The sequence below is a fragment of the Oncorhynchus gorbuscha genome, linkage group LG18 (genome assembly GCF_021184085.1).
Source record: "Oncorhynchus gorbuscha isolate QuinsamMale2020 ecotype Even-year linkage group LG18, OgorEven_v1.0, whole genome shotgun sequence".
NCBI lineage: Eukaryota > Metazoa > Chordata > Actinopteri > Salmoniformes > Salmonidae > Oncorhynchus > Oncorhynchus gorbuscha.
The window spans coordinates 63,956,631-63,964,072 of NC_060190.1; the positions used below are offsets into that span (position 1 = coordinate 63,956,631).

Consider the following 7,442-nt stretch of genomic DNA (forward strand, 5'->3'; position numbering starts at 1 on the left):
CGGCGTTAATCCATGTGAATTATGAAAAGACTGCACTTTTTGGCCAATAGAACTGAGAGAAGAGGTGGCCGGTTTTCCCTTCGCCTTAATCTGGCAGGCTCCCCTCTCCTGCCTCTTTTTAACAGCGTTTCCTCTTAGATAGCCCAAAACCTGGGTCGAATTAGGCAATGAGCCTAGGGCAATAAAGTCAAAGTTGAAGCCGGAATTGAGGTCAGTAACTGCCATTCTCATTTGTTCTGGTCGATAATAGTTATAGTGTCTACATTTTGTGCAAAAAGGTTAAGATAAACATCAAACTAATCACAAAATAGTAAAGTTGGGTTTACACTCCCAACAAAAAGTTGAATTTATATTTTGTTTGTCCATTCTGTGAGAAATTCAAGTTGTGATTTTGCATGCAAATGGAACATCCATAATGCTAGAATCGCCCATATCCAGCTATGTTTAGGAGGGGCTATGGAAGAGGAGCGTGGCACAGCCTGCCAGGATAGCACAGATTGGCCAGGGGAGGAGACTTACATCCACCATCCCAAAGACACAGGGAGTGAGGGAGACAGACAGACAGACAGACAGACAGACAGACAGACAGACAGACAGACAGACAGACAGACAGACAGACAGACAGACAGACAGACAGACAGACAGACAGACAGACAGACAGACAGACAGACAGACAGACAGACAGACAGACAGACAGACAGACAGACAGACACTTAATCCTTGTTATGCATCACAAAACAGTCCCTCTGAAGCATGGTGATAAAGCCATACAGTATATGCATTACTAGCTACCATTAGAAGACACAAGACAGCAACAGTATAGTGCTCTTGCCAACCAATAAATACAGGTTTCTCCATCTCTAAGAGTTCGCACATCACTCCTTCAACAAAGGATGCTTCTCTTGACCCATTTTCTAACTGAATACAGTGAGCATTCCCTCCCATCACGAAGCATTGCCTACCACCATGAAGCATTCCCTACCATCACGAAGCTTTGCCTACCACCATGAAGCATTCCCTACCATCGTGAAGACGTGTCCTGTTTGGTGATGGTGCTGTGATACCAGGCATTGTAAGCGGGTGAGCCTGCTTTTCCTCCACTATATTCTATGTGTCGCTTATTCTAATGACTGGAATCTGTGTCTGTGGCAGAGAATGTGTAACCTTGCATTGGCCTTTCCGTGTGGAGAGCTTCACAGTGGAAGTGCTACACCACATACACCATTACACAACGCATGACGCCCTCTCTTTCATCTGCTTTATAACGGCCTTATCTGCACTCAGCAGCTTCATAACATACAGTAAACACAAAAAAGACACAGTGTTCCAAAGTAAAGGAACTAGTTGCATCTGCTGGTGGAGCCAAAAGGACAAATATAAAACAATTAGAGGAACATTTCTCACTGTTATATTTTTTGACTGATTCATTCAAACCCGTTCTGGACGTAACCTCCAACATGGTTCTGTTCAGGGATGAAATTCTTCCCTTTATCCATGCTTACCTCAATCCCTGCCTCATAGTCAGAGGTGTCCAGTAGGGTGACCTTGAAGGGAACAGTCTTTGGCCGTTTGGAAGTCTTCTGGGGGGACTTGGGGGTCTTGTTTGGGGTGGTCTTTTCTGACACGTCGTCTATTTCCCTGTCAAGTCGATCAGTTTGGAGTCCTGGTCCTTTACATAGGGACAGTCATAGTCACAGGTGAAATTGACAATAAATGGATGTCTATTATAATTATGGCCACTAAACATGTGCAAATATCTGTCAATGGTTGATGTAGGACGAGATTGTGTGTGATCTAACCAGGAAAAACACAAGGCCCTAATTGTGGTATAGATTGAACTTCCTCTGCTCTCCTACCTGTTTGGCCATCTTCGCGTCTAAAGCCGAGTCCTGCATGCCTGTTGCTGCCCCCTTCTGCCAGGAGGACTCTTCGGCTGCCTTCTTCACCTGTGACTCAGAGCCAAGCTCTGTTGGCATAGCAACCTCTCTTTAACCTGGGGGTAAATAAAAATGTTAGTCTTATCAATATGAAAGTAAAGTGGCCTGCATGATACAAAAAGAGAATTTGATAAACAGAAGGTGGTGCCAAGATGGTGCCAATACCAACGAGGTACTCCTCAGGCAGTAGTGATGGCAAGTAATGACATAGCAAGATTACATTTCAAAATGGCATATGTTAATGCGATTCATCTCTTGTGGTAGCAGTTATTCCCTTGCCTCCAGAGCCATATACAGCAATCACAGAGTGTGTGACAGATAACCAGTACTGCATGTGGTAGCAGTGAAAGAACCCCAACCTCATTCAATAAGAAACTACTGCCAGGAGCACAGCATCACTGTTAGTTCTGCTTCCTGTGATGACTGGCCACTGAAAACCGCCTTGTCGTCAAGGACACTCACTTTATTTCAGGAATCTCTCAAATCAGACAATCCATATTTTATTTAAGCAAGCAGCACTTCAGCAGTTTAGACGATAATCACAGAGATGGTCCTGTAATTAATTTAGCTGCAGGCAAGATCATGGACTGAATATTATGAGCTCTGATAGTCACTGGTCAGTTCAACAGCATTATGATTCTGAGCATATAGAATGAACAGTGAGAAATCCTCACCATAGAGTGATAGTGGTAATTACCCAATCATAATGAGTAAATCATAATCATAAAATAATAAAAATATGAAGTAAAAGTAAGTCACATAGAATTACATATAGAATTGATAAGATTACGATGCATTTGGAAAGTATACAGGCCCCTTGACTTTTCTACATTTTGCTATGTTACAGCCTTATTCAAAATGTAGTAAATTTGATTTTTCCTCATCAATCTACACACAATACCCTATAATGGCAAAGCGAAAACAGGTTTTTAGACATTTTTGCAAATATATAAAAAATAAAAAACATAAATATTTGCTATGAGACTTGAAATTGAGCTCAGGTGACTTCTGTTTCCATTGATCATCCTTGAGACCTTCTACAACTGCATTGGAGTCCACCTGTGGTAAATTCAATTGACTGGACATGATTTTGGAAGGTATACACCTATCTGTATAAGGCCCCACAGTTGACAGTGCATGTCAGAGAAAACAACAAGCCATGAGGTCGAGGGAATTATCCTTAGAGCTCAGAGACAGGATTGTGCCGAGGCACAGATCTGGGGAAGGGTACCAAAACATTTCTGCAGCATTGAAAGTCCCCAAGAACATAGTGGCCTCCATCATTCTTAAATGGAAGAAGTTTGCAACCACCAAGACTCTTTCTAGAGATGGCCGCCCAGCCAAATTGAGCAATCGGGGGAGAAGGGCTGTTTTTCAGCGGCAGACACTGGGAGACTAGTCAGGATTGACGGAACGATGAACAGAGAAAAGTACAGCGAGATCCTTGATGAAAACCTACTCCAGAGCGCTCAGGACCTCAGACTGGGGCAAAGGTTCACCTTCCCATCACCATAATGCACTGTGGGTAAGGTACTGTAGGCTGAGCGAGTGGGCTGCTGTCAACATCCCCAGTGGACAAAGACCGAAACATATGACCACTTCTCTCAGGGTTAGAGGAACAGACAGAGGCTGAAGGTTTAAGATTGTGACATACAGTCCATGCAGCAGCGTGCTTAAAGTAGAATGAAGAGACAACCGTGACAGGCAATCCTCCTCTGTGTCATCACTTACAATCACATGGAATTGACAGGCATTAATTCCCCTTCTGTGGGACAAATTGGCAGTGTGTGTGACTGTGAGTGGTGTGTGACTGCTCTGCACCAGGGGCTAATTGTCCCTTGCTGTCTGATCCAGCTGAGTCTCTGGGCTACGCTGCTAAATCAATTCCCCCTCTGTGGCTGAATCACGGAAATTACTGCAAAGAACCCCCCCACACACACACACACACACGCACGCAAACACACACACACACACACACACACACACACACACACACACACACACACACACACACACACACACACACACACACACACACGGTGCAGCCGTAACTTCCTATGTGGATACTGTTCCAATGTAAACAGTCGTGTGTGTCTTTAACATCATCTATCTATCACCACCTCACTGTCAATTCTCAGAATCTCAGTGCTACAGGGGAATCTCACAAATCAAACAACGTGGGTCTCCGTCTTTCCCCCATGTGGCACATCTCATACATTTCTACAATTCAGACACATGCCAACATCTCCTCTGAACATCCTATGTGGTAAATGACATGAGGGATTCAACTACAGCTGTGGTTGGGTTGAGGGAACCATGTGAACGTGTGTACATTGGCTTTGGAGTTGTTCACATGCATCTGACAACAAAGACACCAGTTTGAAAGCCATGCACCAACTTAGCTCCCATCTTCACCTCAGCCAGAATATCTTCCTGGTTGCTCAAACTACCACTGTTAGTTCCATCTCACATACAGCATTAACAAGCACCCAACCACTCCATGTTAATTCCCATCCACTAACGTATGACAACCACACCAAGCCTCTTGGCCAGATCAATAACTAGCTGTGTATTGGCCCTGCATGATTTAAGGAGCTATGCAATCCAATATGGCACTGCTTTACTCTGATTGGGTAAGAGTTACAGTACATTGAATACACACATACACATCCTTATTGCATTGTCATCGCCAACCGCCTCATTCCTCAGGTCTAATTGGGTCTCCTATCCGGAGATCTTTTATGGATTCAGATAAATTACTAAATGAACCCTGGCTGATGTCACAGAGGAGCCCTCAGAACACATTGGTGCACATTCATTTCCTGTCACACCCATTAACCATATAACATCCCTGTCTGGGACACATGCAGCACCAGGATCTCTGCAGAGGAGAACACCTGTTCATCTACCCCCACAAGCAGCACACTGGCATGTTTATTTATTATTTAATTTTTTATTTAACCAGGCAATTCAGTTAAGAACAAGTTCTTATTTACAATGACAACCTACCTCGGTCAAACCCTAACTCCGGACGACGCTGGGCCAATTGTGTGTGCCACCCTATGGGACTCCCAATCACGGCCTGTTGTGATACAGCCTTGAATCGAACCAGGGTCTGTAGTGATACCTCTAGCACTGAGATGCAGTGCCTTAGACCACTGCACCACGCGGGAGCCCATGTGTTTCTATACAATACTGTATGTAGGCTATATTTGTCTCTAACCAGAAATTGAATGGTTTGATGTACAGTATCTTGTAATTATTCATTAAAAGAGAAGCACATTCTTATATATTACCCAATAGAGTATTTAAGATATTCAGCATGCTGTCATAATTGTGTATGGGCCCGTTCTTTCTCTCTTTACACAGGAGAGAGAGAGAGAGCGAGAGAGAGATAGAGAGAGAGAGGCTCAGTTCAGAGTCTCAGTTGCCATGGTAACACTATTTCTCCTCCGGCGCAGCGTATGTGATGGCGCTGTCCGTTGAGGAGACAAGAGATGGAGGAAGAAAGAAGGATGGGAGGCCAGCGGAAAAGGCAGGCAAGAGGGTGGAGGGATCAGAGGAAGGATGAAAATAAGAAATGAGTAAAAGGAGAAAGCTGATTTAAAAAGATAGGTAGGGAAATAGGGATTATTCTACGACAGAAAGGAATACCAAACATTAGTGTTATTCTGCTCTGTCATGACCACACAGCTCCCTTACCAGGGGGACCAACAATCTGCTTTGTCTAGACGCCAGGCTGACAGCAGGACTTGGGCCTAGCCACACACAGTACATCCCTCCCACTGTGGACCAACCGCTGGGGAGTCATTCACTGGCACTGATAACCTGCTCCACTGTTTCATCTCTTTCCTGACCAAGGTAGAACCTGCCAAGACACAGTCATCTGCAGTGGGAGGGCTGTTACAAGTGGCTAGCCAATTCTCCCTCAAATCCCATTGAAAATCCATTCTTCTCAGTGGTCGTCAATGAATAATCACCTTTGTCCATTTCCATGCTGTAGCTGCATGGTGTAGAGGAGGAACTGGTTTTAGAAATGAGGGAATAAATGATCATTTCTCTCACGTGAACCCCTGCCTCCTTAATTCTCTCATTAGCACACGCAAGAACTGGGAAGGTTAAAGCTAGCTTGCCTGCTCTGCTATTTCAATGTCAGGTCATTGCAATCAAGTGAAATAATTATTTATTTAAAACCTATTTCGGCATGCTGAGAGAAGAGGCGAGGAAGAGAGACGGGAGCCAGAACACACAGTAAATGTATCACAGAGGCAGATCAAAAGATAAAGCATCACTGCATAGAAAGAGAAGAGACTGGAGGTACATCTGAAAGGATGACACCCCATTCCTCATCTAATGTAGTACATTTGAGCTTGATGCTTGCTGTGTGTGTGATTTGATGGTTCAGGACAGAGAGAGACGTCCCATGCCAGGTCTCAGCTCCTCTCAGAGTCAAAGCATTTACTCTCTCACACACAGCCCTAGCTCTGCCTGGCCTGCCAACCTGTTAGTCTCAAAAAACCTGACCCTAGGCTACACAGTGACTACCCACTGGGCACGGACATCATTTCAACATCTAGTTTAGATTGACATTTGGATGAACTCAACAAAAAATGTTACCATGTCATTGGATTTAGGTAAAAAAGATGGGTAGAAAAATATTAATTTGATTGATCAATCAATTTGATTGATTTTGCAAATCCAATTCGTTTTCCACGTTGATTCAACGTCATCACATTGAAATGACATGGAAACAATGTTGTTTCAAAGAGTTTTGCCCAGTGGGAAGGGTCTACATACTAACTTAACTAAAACTTTGGTTTTGAGTTGTAACGTTCTGGCATCTCAACCTTGTGATTTATTGAGAGAGTCCCTGATCCCCCCTCCTTATCGAAGTAGGCAGTGATACTTCATCTATGCCAAAACAGTCCATCAGTGAAACCAGATGCTAGTCACTGTGTTGCCTAGAGTTGGGTTTTTGAGACTACCAACCTGTCACCTCACCTGATGCCAGCTCATATCCATCTCCACACACACACACACACACACACACACACACACACACACACACACACACACACACACACACACACACACACACACACACACACACACACACACACACACACACACACACACACACACACACACACACACACACACACACACACACACACACACACACACACACACACACACAGCACCATGACTTAATTTAGAGGCATGACCACATTCATATTGATTTCTTGAAGAAGCTGTATAGCCTCAGGGCTCTCAACTGTAACTAACAGTAACTCTCTATCAACTGTAACTCACAGTAACTTTCTCTATCAAATGTAACTCACCGTAACGTATCAAATGTAACTCACAGTAACTAACATTTCTCTGATCATCACACACATACTACACAGTGCATTCTAACGGACCCATTTCAACACTGATGGAATGTATTCAAACACTGCCTGAGGCATTGTTCTGAGATACAAGGTGCCATCATGTGTGTTCTGA

The 7,442-nt window shown here is 44.0% G+C and overlaps 1 pseudogene; it reads left to right on the forward strand.

Annotated features, from left to right (window-relative positions):
* LOC124004110 overlaps positions 1-7,442 on the forward strand; it is a 253,618-nt pseudogene that overhangs the window by 216,485 nt on the left and 29,691 nt on the right.